Source organism: Fukomys damarensis, unplaced genomic scaffold, assembly GCF_012274545.1.
Source record: "Fukomys damarensis isolate Sample0158 unplaced genomic scaffold, DMR_v1.0_HiC HiC_scaffold_29, whole genome shotgun sequence".
NCBI lineage: Eukaryota > Metazoa > Chordata > Mammalia > Rodentia > Bathyergidae > Fukomys > Fukomys damarensis.
This window is the reverse complement of record NW_022900941.1, coordinates 17,722,462-17,738,301: the sequence shown is the minus strand read 5'-3', so window position 1 is coordinate 17,738,301 and position 15,840 is coordinate 17,722,462. Positions and strand designations below refer to the sequence as shown.

General features: G+C 35.0%; 1 protein-coding gene across 10 annotated transcripts in view; it reads left to right on the top strand.

The window, feature by feature from the left end:
- Zranb3 (zinc finger RANBP2-type containing 3) overlaps positions 1 to 15,840 on the top strand; it is a 240,322-nt gene that overhangs the window by 202,900 nt on the left and 21,582 nt on the right. The window lies entirely within an intron of this gene.

Sequence of the window (15,840 nt, the reverse complement as noted above, 5' to 3'; positions counted from 1 at the left end):
TGTAAATAACAAGCTGAGTACAATACAAAGTCCAGAAAAAATTAGTGGAGGGTATCTTTATGACCCTGAAGGTAGGGAAGGATAGATGAAATTTGCCTCAAATGCAGAAATAATAAAAAGATTGAGATATTTGACTACATCAAAATTTAAAATTTTTGGGCTGGGGATTTAGCTCAGTGGTGTTGCTGCCTGCCTCGCAAGCACAAGTACCTCAGTTCAATCCCTGGTACCCCCGCCAAAAAATTTAAATTTTTGTTATACAAAATGTCCCATAAATAAGTCAAAGACTCAGTAAAGACAGTTGCAGCATAATCCAGAGTACGTAAAGAATTTATACAACTCAATAAAACAAGCAAGCCAAAAGAACAATAGGTAAAGAATATATCAGAGGGGACCTCAGTAGCCAAAAACATGATAAGAAGTTTTGCCTTACTAAGACAAGGTATATTATGAAAATAACTTTTCCCTTTTGCAGTTGGTAAATAGTCGATGGTATGACACTTTCAGGTCACGTGACCATCTTGTTCTGAAAATTTTCATACAGTGGTTCTAGCATCATTGATGGCTTTTGCTTGAATCAGTACTGAAATAGTTAGTGGTTTTTCTAATTCTATCATTGCTTCTATGTTTAATGACTGTTATTTTCTGTAAGAAGGTTGTTATTTCTCCCTTTAAAAAAAGATTAAAAAGTTGAGATTCTCTTATTTTTGTTATTAATATTTAATGTATTATAATTCTTCACTTATTTTTTCTGTTTATGCTTAGATCTTGCTGGTAAAATCTCCTTCACACTAGTTCTTTTCTTTTTTAAAAAACCACCTCCTCACAATTCTCTGAGTACTTCTTTACTTTCTGGTAAACAAAATATTCCAGGTTCATTTTGAATTTTCTTTGCCTCTGGCTTGGAACTGGCTACTTCTTTAAGGAATCCTTGTTCCTCGTAAAATGCTATTTAGAAATTATCTATCTATCTATCTATCTATCTATCTGTATCTTTCAAAGTTTAGTGTTACTTTGCACAAATTTTCCAGTCTTTGTATGGCTTTATATAAGTTGACATCTTATACTTTAGGAATCTTTGGTTTGTTTTTAGTTGTTTTGCTTTGTTTTGTTTGTTTGTTTGTTTGTTTGTACCAGGTCAAACTTAGGAACTTGCACTTGTGTGGCAGGCACAGTGCCACTGAGATAAATCCCCAGCCCTGTTTTGCTTTGTTTATACTTAGGAAACGTGATTTGATTAACTTTAGGTGGACACGGCCTCTATACCTTTTAGCCTCATGCATTTAAGAAATATTCAGTTTTTTAAAAGGTCTATGAAATGTGTGTGTGTGTGTGTGTGTGTGTGTGTGTGTGTGTGTGTGTGTGTGTATACCAGAGATCAAACTCGGACCTTGTGCTTGCAAGGCAAGCTGCTGAACCACTGAGCTAAATCCCTAGCCCAGGTCTATGAAAATTTAATCTTAATAGTAAACATTTTTCTTTTGAATGTTGCCAGAATTTTAGTATTTTCTCTGAGTACTTTAAGTCTTAAATTTTTCATCAGCATTTAGTATTTTTAAACTTTTGCAAATTAAACTAACTTGCCAATTGTCATCAAAAACTTGCTTAACTAGGGCCAGGGATTTAGCTCAGTGGTCCTGCCTTGCTCACAAGCGCAAGGTCCCGAGTTAGATATCTGGCACCAAAAAAAAAAAAAAAAAAAAAAACTTGCTTAACTAGCCAAGCATGGTGGCGCATACCTAAATAAGCACTCAGGAGACTGAAGCAGGAGGACCACTGTGACTTCTAGGCCAGCCTGAGCTACAATAGTGAGCTCACAGCCAGCCTGAACTGCATGGCAAAGACCCTGGCTCAAAAAGAAAAACTAGAGACTCCAAAATAACAACTACACTTGGGGTGGGGGAAACTTGCTTAACTAAAAAGTTTATAGCAGTTCTTTTCTTTTTTGGTTTTTTGAAACAGGGTCTCACTATGTAGTTGAGACTGATCTGGAACTATGTAGTCCAGGCTGGTCTCAAACTCACAGTGATCCTCCTGTCTCAGCCTCCCAAGTGCTAGGATTACAGATATGTGCCACCACACCCAGTTAGATAGCAGTTCTAATTGGCTGTTGTTTTTTTTAGTTAATTAATTTGGAGGTGGGATTGAATTTAGCACCTTGTGCTTGTGAGGCAGGCGCAGTGCCCCTGAGCTAAATCCCTGGCCCTGTATGGCATATTTGCCTGTTCTATATATAAGTGAACAGGCCTGCCTGGGAGTCAGTCACGAGTGCCTCAGATCCAATCAGTTCATTTATACCACTTCTTTGTTTTTCAAACTTCTGGATGTACATGCCATTTAAGTACCCATGATAGTTGAATGTTTGAAAAGGGTGAATTTATGGTAAATAAATTGTATCTCAGTAAGGCTTTTTTTAAGATTACATGCAAACGTGAGAATGTAAAGATGAAGAAAATAGCTAACTTTCCTTTGGAGCCTACTCTAATTAGGGGAGATAATTATTAAATTATTTTAAAGCAGTATGATAAATGTTAAAATTGACATATGTAAAGCAGGCTCTGGGAACTTAGGACATAATAAACCACTTTGGCCATGTGGGAAACTTTCCCTTAGGAAGTATCTGAGCTAGATTTTGAAGAATGAATTCCACATAAGTAAGTCCTATTTCAGGCTAGAGGAACACCAAAAGGACCCTCAAAATCATGGTGATGTGAACAGATATCATTTGTTCTAGGAATGGCAAGTCTATGTGAATGTGTGAATTTAGAGCACACAAGAAGTGAGTCAAAAGAGAACAAGCCTAAAACTTCTGCACTAACCACGTGGAGAGAAACCCTACATGCCATGCTAAGAAGTGTGACTTTATCCTGGAAGCATGTAGTGTCATTGGAGATTTTAAAAGAAGATAAATGACATTATCAGATTTCTGTTTCAAAGATAATTCTAATGGCAATGTGGGAAAAGAATGGGAGAGAGAAGAACACAGTATCTTGGAAGTAATGCTAATTGGGGAAATAGACTATGTCTTCCCCAACCTACCTATGTAATTTCTGACTATAATGAAGGGATTTCCTGTCTTCCCTGTTGTCCCAAAACAGTTGGGGGTCAGGCCTGGACCTTAAAACAAAAATGGTGCACAGGCATACACTATTACTTGATTCATTTAACCCTGTGATTTACATTGTAGGGCTCTGTACTTTAAATTCTAATTGTCTTTATTAGATGATACAGCCATTTCCTAAGGTATTTGTATGTGCTGGTCATTTTGGGGGTTGTTTTGTTTGTTTGTTGAGACAAGGTCTTGCTATGTAGTTCAGGCTGGCCTTGGAACTCATGGTTGCCCATCCTCCTGCCTCAGCCTCCCAAGTGCTGGGATTACAAGCCCCTGCCATCATGCCCAGCCTTGCTATCATTGTTAAAAATAATTAATAACATTTTAATTTTATCATTTTTATTTTAACCAGAATAGTGTTTCACTTGGTTTATTCTGTTCTTTGTCTACATAGAAAAACTAGTGGAACCTAAAAGTTGATCACTGTCAAAATTTTATTCAGTTACATGAGCATAAACATTTTATGGAAAATGTGAAAAAAACAGAATTTATTTTTTAGGGTAATTTGAATACTTTTTTTTTTAAATTAGATGATTAAAAGCCTACTCAGTTATTCTATATCCTTTGGAAACAGACTCTTTCTGGCTTTTTTACAAATGTTAATGGGGATTCTTGTAGTTTCAGTCATCAATCTGGTATCCTTCAGGACACCAGCATTATGTTCCATTCATACATTTTTAAAACAGAGGCTTATTAATTTTTTCAGGAGCAGGAACTGAATGGAGGCAGCAATGACTCTGACCAGAGCTATGCTCTGATCAAAGTCTATTAAACCTGACATCAGTGCTTTTTGTTGATAGCCTGTGCTTTGCTAGAGTATCACCAAGCTTTGAAATGCATTATTTTTTTATGAGTCTTACTATATTTCCTTTTCCTTTCCTTCAGTTTAATAACTGACTTTTAATCCTGTCATCACAGCAACGGGATTTGTCTCAAAAGAGCAGTAGTTTACTATGATGCAAACCAGAGCAAATAGATTAGGTCCCTGAGCCTTTCAGATTAAAACATGTGTTTTGTGATTTTAAGTGTTTTGCAATTTTTATTCCCAGCACCTCTCACCGAAGGCAGTATTTCTTTCATTTTTCAAAAACAATATTTAACAGGGGCTGGAGATTTAGCTCAGTCATTCCACCACCTACCTGCCTTGCAAGTGTAAGGTCCCAAGTTCTATCCCTGGTACCAAAAAACCAAAAAAAAAAAGTAGGAGCACGATAGAGTGTCAGCTGTAAAACTGAAGAAAAACATGTGTTCTTCTGTCCTCCACAGTATTCATAACATGGCATATTGATTTAACTACATTTCCCCATAAATCTTGTGATGAAAATTACTGGAGGCTCAGATTACATCTTTTTAGAAACACCTACATTTACATTTCTTATTTATCACACATTAAGGGGGCAATTTACTCTAATTATTCTTTATAGGGATGAACACATGTGATGGCTAGGGTATTTGTCAATAACTTATTACTATAATGTCTTTTCTAAATGGAGGAATGTTGTTATAAGACAAAAGAAATTTTAACTTGCTCTTGCTATTCAGGAACAAAGCTTTAGTAGGCCATAAAAATAATCTGTCTTTCAAGGTTCCTGCCTATCTTTACGACTTAAAAACAATAACTATAACAAAGTGATTTTTAAAATGTCCTTGCCAGTGCTCACTTTGGCAGCACATATACTAAAATGTCTTTGCCAGTGTAGTGTGGGTTCTGAATATTTAGCTATTAGTATGATTGTTGGAATTTAAAGATTCTGGTCCATTTTGGTAAGACCAATAAGGTTATTTCTTTATCCTTTAAGTTGCTAGGGACTTGTGTTATTGATAAATCTAATATTTTTAGAAAATTTTATTTGGGAAGTATTTTGTTTACAGTTATTTCTTACTGCCTTATTGTTAAATTGCCTTATTATTGTTAAATGTTTTGATCAGTGAATTCACTGAAGGCTGTAGACATGTCACCAACTTTACTAAAAGTGGATGCTCAGTAAAAAATTAACTTAATATTAAAAAGACATTATTAAAATCCTCAGAAGCATCTTAAGCAGAAATTTTACATTTATCTTTAGTTTATGTTTCTATATGTCAGTATCTTTTTAAAGCCACAATATAAAAGCCACAATATTTGTTTATTAACCAGCCATGTTCCAAAAGCTGCTGAAATCTCCCCAAGGATGTTGCCATCTCAAAATATCAATAGTGTGGTTTATTTTAAGCTGACTTTTAAAATGAAAAATAAAACAAAATTTGCATAACCAAATAAGAGAATAACAATGGTTACTACACTATATAAGATGACTTTTGTGACATTTTGGGTCCTTTGTGCCCTGCCAGTACACTAGTTTCCTAATCATTAGAATCCGTCTTTTATTCACCTCAACAAATTGCTTTTTTGACTCTATAAATTGCACGTGTCATTTGCTTTGTTATGAGAGGTAATTCAGAGTCCAGTTACAGTGATAGATGTCTGCATAGGAGTTTTTAAGAATTATTGAGTGAAGCCAGAGGGATTTTCGTAAAGCATTTAGAGTAATTCATGTAAAGTGTTAGGTATGCCACCCATGTGCATGTTCATAAAAGAACTTTTAATTCCTCTCTACATGAAGAAAATTAAGGAAAGAAATGGAGCTATTAAGACCACAAGTACATCTTCAAATGTTTTTAGTCTAATTTCTTAACCTATGTTGGGTCCTGAATCCTTTGAAACTATGAAGAGCGTACAGAACTTTTCCTCTCAAATGCACGTAAAGTGCAGAAAACTTCCCCTGCCCTGGTAGCAGGGTATCAAATTCTGGACCTTTTGCTTGCAAGGCAAGTGCTGCACCATAGAGCTAAATCCCCAGCCCTCAGAAAATATTGTGTAGTTAACTTCAGAAGATTCCTAGAATCACAGAAGGCCATCCAAGGTCTTGTGAAAAGCTCATGGATACTCTGGACTCATATTTGATGAGCCAGTAACCCTCATGTACTTATCATTAGGATATAGCAAAATGATTTTCCTCACTTGTTTTTCTATCAGCCATAGCTGCTAAAGGTCAAAAGAAACCTCATCAGACAACTTCCTCCCAGAGGCTGTAATCAGAAAGCCCAACTGATGATGTGGATCACACTTCACAGCTGATTACCTCAGAGTATGTCTTTTTCCTGTTAGGGCTTCTAACTTCTGGAAGCCCAATGAGCCAGACACTAACTTGAAAGATTACTACCTGTGACAGCATTCATCATTGTCCAATTGAGCAATCCTAACATTAGCTAAAATTTTTTTTCTTTTTTTTTTTTTAATTGTTACATTTTAGTATGCGATACAGCTACATTCATCATTGGGATCTTGTACCTTTACATGATGTATCATGGTTTTTGTTTTTCCCCATTCCCTAGCCCTGCCTTCACCCCCTCCACCCTTCCCTATTTACAAAGACTTTGTTTCCATTATTTCCTTTTCTCGTATTTTTTTCTTTTCCCTTCCTAACTTTCCCCTAACCCTGCCTCTTCCCCTACGCCTTTAGACTTTTTCTTCCTATTACACAATATCAATTATACATTTTGATCCTTATTTACACTTTTAGTTTATCACACCTGAGAAACTTTGGTATTTACACATGTGTGTCCTGTTAATTTCAATTAAGAGTATGGCCTCAATGTATATCCACTTAGCTATAAATGTCTCTACTTTGTCGTTCAGCTAAAGTTTTTCTAAAATTGCTGTCTCCATTTGATAAAATTATATTCTTAATTAATGTTTGATTGGAGAACTTGTTAAAATTATTTCCACCCACTCTCTTTTTCCAGATTTTACTTTACAACGAAAATATCAGTTTATCATTGTCCAGGTGTCATGTAGTTTCAGAACAGTACCTATGCCAGTCACTGTCCTGAAATTAGTAAACGCCCATGGTGTCAGAGGAATACATCAATGTCTGATTATCATTAGTCACTGCTAACCTTCCCTCTCAATATGCCTCTAGTAAATCATAAGAATTTGTCAAGTGATATTTTCCAAAATTAGTCATTGTTTAAAAAATGAGTTATTTTAAAAATAGCTTGATTAGGGCCTGGAGATTTAGATCTTAGTGACTCATAAGTGCAAGGTCCTGAGTTAGATCCCTGGAACTAAAAAATTTTTTAAAATAAATACATATATCTTGATTAGTTAGTTTAAAGAGCTCAACTATATTTCAAGGCGCTGAGAATTCTCTTTATTCTTCTGAAAGATTTTTGTGGTTTAATTTTTTCTTGATTTTTTTTAAAGGATTGCTTTTACTTGAACAAATCAAATAGTCTCTTACTTTTTTTTTTTTTTTTTAGTGGGTAGTAGAGAGGTAAGTCTTTAAAGAAATTCTTTAAAATATAGAATGGGACAAAAGATTGTTTAAACTCTATTATATATGACAGTGTCTTAATGTATATTGATGTGAATATCGTACTTATCTATTTTATTTGCTTCTCTTTTTTAAAAAGTCTGAGTAAGGCACTAATTTGAAAATAAGCAAAAATAAGTGAAAGACTATTTTAATTCATGGTGAGATCTTTTATCATATTTTTCAGATCAGCTCCCTGGTGGCTAGCACTGTAACTGTGTCCTCTCTGGAGAGACTTACAAGCCAAGAAAAAAATGTATTGAGCCCAAAAGTGATCCCTAGACAAAATCAGTGGTAACTTTACAGTGACTCCCATGTGGAACTTCCAGTAGTGTTTAGTGTTTAATTCTTAAATATAAATGGACTGCAAATGGCCACCAGGCATTGAGGAAAGACTCTCACATGAAAACAGTGTATAACAAAAAGAGTCCCCAAAGGGTCACAGAAGAAACAGAGACAATGTCATGAACTAATGAAAACATGACAGAACAAAACTTATTAATAATTGAAATTTCTTTTACAGAGAAGTAAAAAGGAAATACACCCATCAAACAAGAATCAGAAAAAGGAAAAACCAACCAACAGGGACAAGCTTTAGACATTAATAGTGCCAGAAACTCAGTAAGAAAGGAAAGGAAAACAATGAGGAAATAACACAGAAAGTACATATAAAGAGACAGAAATTTTAAGAAAAATCAAATGATCCATTTAGGAGCTTTTTTCCTAAGGGAGATGTAGAAAGGAAAAGCAAAAGAAGGGAATACAATGTAAGAAACAAATTCTTCTGTTTTAAAATAGCCACAGAGTACATAGTATAATGAATAAAAAAAATCGAACATGCATACACTAAAGCCCTTGCTCTCCAGGTATTTTCTTTTTGAGTTTTCTTTCATCTTTCTTACCTTCTTAAACTGCTTCTATTTATTATGACGTCCAAAACTTTATGCACTTGCATATGTCAGTGGTTCTTAGATGTCTGAATCCATTTGTTTCTTTCTCTTAGAAACCAGACATGCATCCTGAAACCCTCTACTTGGTACTCACCAATTCTCACATGCCTAAAAATGAACTTAATTCTTTATTGCCTCTCTTTTTGCCTCCTAATGAACCATTTATCTGCCTGTATTCCTATTTCAATAACTAAAATATTCATCACTATCATGTCACAAGTCTGAAAAATCTAGTAGTCTGGAACAAAAGATTATGATCATTATGGGGCACAACACCCTCTTCATTACTTACATCCAGTCATCATGTCCTATAAGGTCTTGTTGGAAATATAAGCCCCATGTGTTGTGAGGTCTCAGTCAGTTCTTCTTTCCCTCATTTTTAATATGAAGGGAAAAACCAAGAGTCGTTGAACATTTGAGGACAAAACCTGTAGAATAAAAAAGGTGAATAAAGTTAAATACAAAAATTGATCTTGAAGATAGACTATTATAAACTCTAATTGAGCTTTAAATTTGAGATAATATTACAACTATAAATAAAATCAGAATACAGTACTATGAAAAAGGAATATGGAATAAAAAGAGACTTTTATGTGTTAAACGTATGACCACCAAAGTAAAATAATTCCATAGAAGAGCTGAAAAATAAATAGAGGAAAACTCCAGGAGTTTAGAGGACAAAAGACAAAAAGAAGGTATATATGAAAGATAAATAAAAATGTTTGGGTCCAACACTATGTGAACAAGAATCCTTGAAAAAAACTATCAATAAGTTTCCAGGCACTAAAGATAATCAGTATTATATAAAATTAATAAGGTAGCAAAGCAGTAGGAGAAGTGAGAAGTGTAGGAGAAAGGGAAAAAATATGAGAAAAGGAAAAAATGGAAACAAAGTCTTTGTAAATAGGGAAGGGTGGAGGGGGTGAAGAGAGGGCAGGGGTATGAGGAAAAAATAAGTATCAAGATACATCGTATAGGGCCGGGGATTTAGCTCAGTGGTTCCACTGCCTGTCTCATAAGCATAAATTCCTGAGTTTGATCCCCAGTACCAAAAACAAAACAAAAACAACCCCCAAAAGATACATCATATAAAGATACAAGATCCCAATGATGAATGTAACTGTACTGTATATCTAAAAAGTACCAATGAACTCAATGAAAAAAATTGATAAGGTATCCTGGTATTGAGCAAAATTGTTAGGGCATGTAGATATAGATGATATATACAGAATGATCAAAATATAGTGAATATTTATATTTTTAAAATTTATTACAGTAACATACGCATTGCTATTAATCCCCCTTAAAAGACTTCCCCTTGACATCACAATCCCCAACTTGAAACTGTACTACAAAGCCACTGTGATAAAAACAGCATGGTACTGGCAAAGAAAAAGACCCAAGGATCAATGGAATAGATTGGAAGATACAGAAACAACTCCAGATGTACTCAGCTACCTCATCTTTGACAAAGGAGCCAATCATCCTCCGTGGAGGAAAGATAGCCTCTTCAGTAAATTGTGTTGAAAAAACTGGATTTCAACCTGCTAAAGATTAAAACTAGACCCTTGTCTTTCACCATGCACTAAACTAAAATCCAAGTGGATTAAAGATCTAAATATTAAAACAAATTCTAAACTTGCTGTAAGATAAGTTAGGCAGCACTCTCAAAGACATTGGCATAGGAAAGACTTTATGAACAAATCCTCAGTAGCATAGGAACTAACACAAAGAATCAATAACTGAGATCTCATCATATTAAGCTTTTGCACTGCAAGAAAAACCACCAGCAGAGCTAAGAGACAACCTACAATGTGGGAAAAAAAAGTTTACTAGCTGCTCCTCAGACAAAGGACTATTATCTAGAATATATAAAGAACTAAAAAAAATCAGGCGCCCCAAATATAAAGACCTGATTCAAAAATTGGCATCTGAAATGAACAGACATTTCTCAGACAAAGAATTAAAAGCAGCAAGTAAATATATGAAAAAATGTTCCACATCACTGGTCATTCGAGAGATGCAGATGAAAACAACACTGAGATTCCACCTCACCCCAGAAAGAATCGCTACTATCGAGAAATCAACCAATAGCAAATGTTGCCCAGGGTTGTGGGGAGAAAGGAAACCTTCTTCATTGTTGGTGGGAATGCAGATTGGTTCAACCACTGTGGAAATCAGTATGGGGATACCTTAAAGAACTAGGATTACAGGTTCCATTTGACCCAGCTACCCCTCTGCTGGTTATCTTTCCAAAGGAATTAAAAGAATCATACCACAGTGATATATGCACATCCATACTTATAGTGGCACAGTTTGTAATAGCTAAAACTTGGAAACAGCCCAATTGCCCATCAGTTGGAGACTGGATAAAGAAAATTTGGTTTTTCTATAAAATGGAATACTACTTAGCCATAAAGAATGAGAAAGTAGAGTAATTCATAGGAAAATAGATGCATATTGAGGCTATACTCAAGTGAAATAAATAAGATACATGTGTAAATGCTGAATAGTTTCTCTGGTATGAAAAACTAAAAGTGTCAATAAGATCCAAATTGTATAACTGATAATGTGAAATAGGAAGAAAAGGGTTAAAGGTGTAGGGGAAGTGGAAAGGGTAGGGGAAAAGAAATAAGGGACAAGAAAAAATACAAGAAAAGGAAAAAATGGAAACAAAGTCTTTGTAAATAGGGGAGGTTGGAGGGGGTGAAGGGAGGGCAGGGGTATGGGGAAAAAACGAGAACCAAGATCTGTCATGTGAAGGTACAAGATCCCAATGATGAATGTAATTGTACTGTATACTTTAAAAGTACCAGTAAAGTCAATAAGAAAACAAAAAAGATTCTGCCTTGCTTTGAACACATTTACCCCATCATTCTTACCAGTTCTGGAAGTCCTCTTTTGTAAGTTTACAAGGTTCAATTAAAAAATACAGTGAGACAAATATTGAGGAAAGTAAAAGATTTTTATCCAAAATATTTTGAAGATTGGCAATAATATGACATATTTTCTTTCACCTTCAAAATGGCTTAGTACTTATATAAATTATTATTGTATCAATGTTTTCTATCATTATATTTATTATAGAGCATATATTTAGCCTCTTCCTTTCCATGTTGGGTCATTCTCTGAAAAATAGCTATTCATCTTTTCAATCTAAATACTAGATGTTGGTCAAGTTATATTCTTTATGGTGGTATTTCAGCAACATGAGAAGTAATAGTTCTATGCTGTGATGTACAGTGTTCTCGATAAACTTGGCACTTGGAGCTTGGAAAGCTGGCCTCATCCAGAAAACTTGGCAAGACGATCATTCTCTATTAACTTTTTCCTTGGTTATTTATCAGACCTAACGTCACCTGAATTTCTGGTACTTGTGGCTTTTAGGATGTGTATTGTTCAGTTTCCTTAAGTGGAAAGCATGTGGGGACTTTTATACACTGTGTCATTTCAAGACATTGTGATAAACTTTAGCACGTGGCCTGCCCTGTTCTCTTCCTACAGAACCGTGTTGGTTTTCCCATACCTGGTTCTTGTTGATTTCAAAAGACGGCTTGTATCTTAGTGCTTATATTTCATTCAATTTGTTTCCTGTATTAACCCATTAAAAACACTGGATTATTGTTTTTCCTATACTTTCCTCGTAAGCTGTAGGAATGATACAGTTATGAAACATATGGAAGTATAATAAAAATTGTATAGATTAAAAAAAAATACAGTGAGGGGGCCAGGGATTTAACTCAGTTGTGCCACCACCTACCTTGCAAGTGCAAGGACTCGAGTTCTATCCCTGGTATGAAAGGAAAGAAGGAAGGAAGGAAAGAAAGAAAGAACAGTGAATGCTACTGCCTAGTACCGTCTGAAGACAGGATCATAAAACCAATGCAGTGGATCATTTTCTATTTTATTCACTCCATCTGGTACCGTGCAGCTTCTGGCTGTCCCCGAAAGTCAAAATGATCATGAAAGGTAAACATTTTGAGTTGATTCAGAACGTCGAGGGCACTATAACAGTGCAACTAAACACACTTCATAAATATATATAGATCATCGTGAAATTTGGAACACTAGAGATAGCAGTTCCTGAAACCTTAAATATAAAAAGAGAACCAACACTGTCATCATCAGCCAGTGTTGAAAAAACAGAGCGATGTCTTTAAAGATTAAGTGAAACTAGACTGGGGATTTAGCTCATTGGCACCACACCTGACTCACGAACACAAGATCCTGAATTTGATTACCAGTACTGAAAAAAAAAAAGAAAAAAGGGCCAGGGATTTAGCTCAGCGGTTTGGTGGCCTACCTTGCAAGCGCAAGGACCCGAGTTCAATCCCCGGTACCAAAAAAAAAGAAAGAAAAAAGATTAAGCAAAACTACTATGGATGAGATGAAAATCATATCACTTCCAGGCAAGCAAGAACTCAGAGAAAGTTTACCTCCCTTGTGAAATCAACACGATCTAACCATAAATAGCTGATAGAATTTATCTTTGTTGAACATTTGCTAATATTTTCAAAATCCTATAAGCTTTCTTTATAGTCTTATAGAGAACAATTTTTTTAAATGTTTAACTATCTTTGTTACCTTTCCCCTCCTAACATGCTACCCCATTAGTCTGCTAATCTGCTTTTCAATACCCTTTTCTTACAATTTCCCATATATAATGTTTGAAAAATCTTGTTTCATGGTTAATGATTTCATTCTTTAAATTTTTATCTAGTTTCTTTATCTAATTTAACAGCTATTTAGGTAGTTTTTTATAATATTTGAAAATGTATAAGTAACAGTAAAGATAAATGTTCTGTTAGTGGGGATGAGGGAGAGTTTTACACTGTGATGCTTTAATTTTAGAAATGTGGAAAGAGCTTAAAATTTTTTTTAATGAAGCTTAAATTTTTTTATCACTCCTTATGCTTCCTTTTTTAGTTTTTGGAAATCTTTATTGTGGTAATGTAAAATTTGCCACTTTAGCCATTTTTAGATTGGCAGTTCAGTGGCATTAATTACATTCAAAGTGTGCAACCCCACCAATATTTTCAAAATTGTTTCATTGCCCCAAACAGAGACTCTGAAATCATTTAGCAATAATTGCCCATTTCCTTTTCCTGTAGCCCCTGGTAAATCTTTCTTTTTCTATGTAAATCTTATTTGTATAGTGCTACTAAGAAGTATAGATAAGATTCATTATAAAATAACATTTTATAATTATATAATATTTTGCTACCCTTATCAACAGTGCCTTGGTTACCTATTAGTCCATAACAAATTATTCTAAAATTTAGTTTCTTAAAACAGTAGCCATATATTATTTCTCAGTGGGTGAAGATTCAACAAGGGTACAACAGGGATGACATGTTTGCTCCATGATGACTGGTGCCTTTGCTGGAAGATCCAGAGACTGAGGTCTATACACATCTGAAAACTTACGTGTCTGGCAATTGATGCTGGCTACACTTGTTGGCCTTTCTTTTGCTGTCAGCTTAAACACCCATACATGGTTTCTCCACGGCCTGACCTTCCCCACATATGGCAGGTTCCACAGGCCAATGTCCCATTAGAGAAAGAAAGGGAAGGTGAGTAGGGATCCGGCCAAGTGGAAGCCATATCACCTTCAATGAATAAGGCTCAAGTCACATAGCATCACTTTAACTGAAAATTCAGGGGTGAGTTCATTACCCAGGTTCAAGCAAAAAGGACAGCGACCCCACTGCTCAGTGGAAGCCTGTCAGTGTCATTATGAAAAGAGCATATTAAACAGCATAAGAATTGATGTAACCATCTTTGGAAATATAGTCTGTCACACAGTATGTCCAACATAGTTCCCAACTTAGCCTCTAGCAGGACTTCTATAAATTAACTCTTTAGACTACTAGCTACTCGATCATAGTCATAGATACCCTACTTTCTCTAATTAGGAAATTGAGATTTCCACATTGAGAAGGAAATGAAAGATATGAGATTATGTTATAAGTATTTTTAGCCAAAGGAAATTATATTTGTTATAAGCAAGAATAATTATTAAAATGAATCTATTAAAAAGGCTGTTGTAATCAATAGTTTTAAAGATATTTTGAATTACAATTTCTGGTCAAGGTTAAACATTTAATATGACTAATACTGTGAACACTTTTTATTTATTCTTCAGGTTTTTTTATTGGCACACTTTAGATTTAGATACACATAATGATAACATTTATCATAGGGAATTTGTACCTATACATGATATATCTTGTTTCTTCTTTTTTTCCCATTCCCCTCCCCTTCCTTTTATCCCTCTTCCTCTCTTTATTTACAAAAGCTTTGATTCCAGTTTTCCTTCCTCTCCCTTCTCATTTCACTTTCTTACTCTCCTCGTTTGAAAATTTTCTCCCCATTTCCCAATATCCTTTATACATTTTGGTCCTTATTTATACTTTCAGTTTCTCACATGAGAGAAACAATGTGGTATTTAAACATGTATGTCCAGTTTGTTTCACAGAAGAATATGGTCTCAAAAAAGAAGTATGGTCTCAAAGTGCATCCATTTAACTAGAAATGTCTCAAGCTTGTCCTTTATGGCAGAATAGTACTCCGTTGTATTTAAAAAAAAAACATCTTCCTTATCCATTCATCTGTTGGTGGGCACTCGGGCTGTTGCCAAAATTTAGCTATTACAAACTGCTGCTGTAAACGTGGGTGTGCTATAGATCACTGTAGTATGATGCTTCTGATTCTTTCATGAAGATAGCAAGAAGGGGAATAGCTGCATCAACAGAACCTCTAGTTTTATTTTTGAAGGAATCTCCACACTGATTTCCACAGTGGCTGCACCAGTCTGCACTCCCACCAATAGTGAACGAGGGTTCCTTTTGCCCCACAACCCCTCGAGCATTTATTATTGGTTGATTTCTTGATGACAGCCATTCTTTCTAGAGTAAGATGTACTCTCAGTATTATTTTAATTTATATTTCTTGACTGACTAGTGATGTGGAACTTCTTTTATATATTGTTTACTCTTTCTACTTCATCTGAAAAGTGTCTGTTGATTTCAGATGCCCATTTTTGGATTGGGTCTTTAAATTTGGGGGTCTGATTTTTTTTGAGTTCTTTATATATTCTAGATATTAGTCCTTTGACTGAGGCACAGCTGGCAAAAATTTTTCCCACTTTGTGGGTTGTCTCTTCACACTGTTGGTAGTTTCTTTTGCTATACAAAAGCTTTTTAATAAGATGATATCCAGGGCTGAGGATTTAGTTCAGTGGTTCCACCACCTGCCTCATAAGCACAGGTCCTGCATTCGATCTCCGGTTCCAGAAAAAAAAAAGTTCCCAGTTGTTGATTCTTTGTGATATTTCCTGTGTGATTCATCTGAAGTATTAGAATAATAATAGCACCTACCTCATGGAAGTGGCACAAGGATTAAATGTGTTAATATATATAAA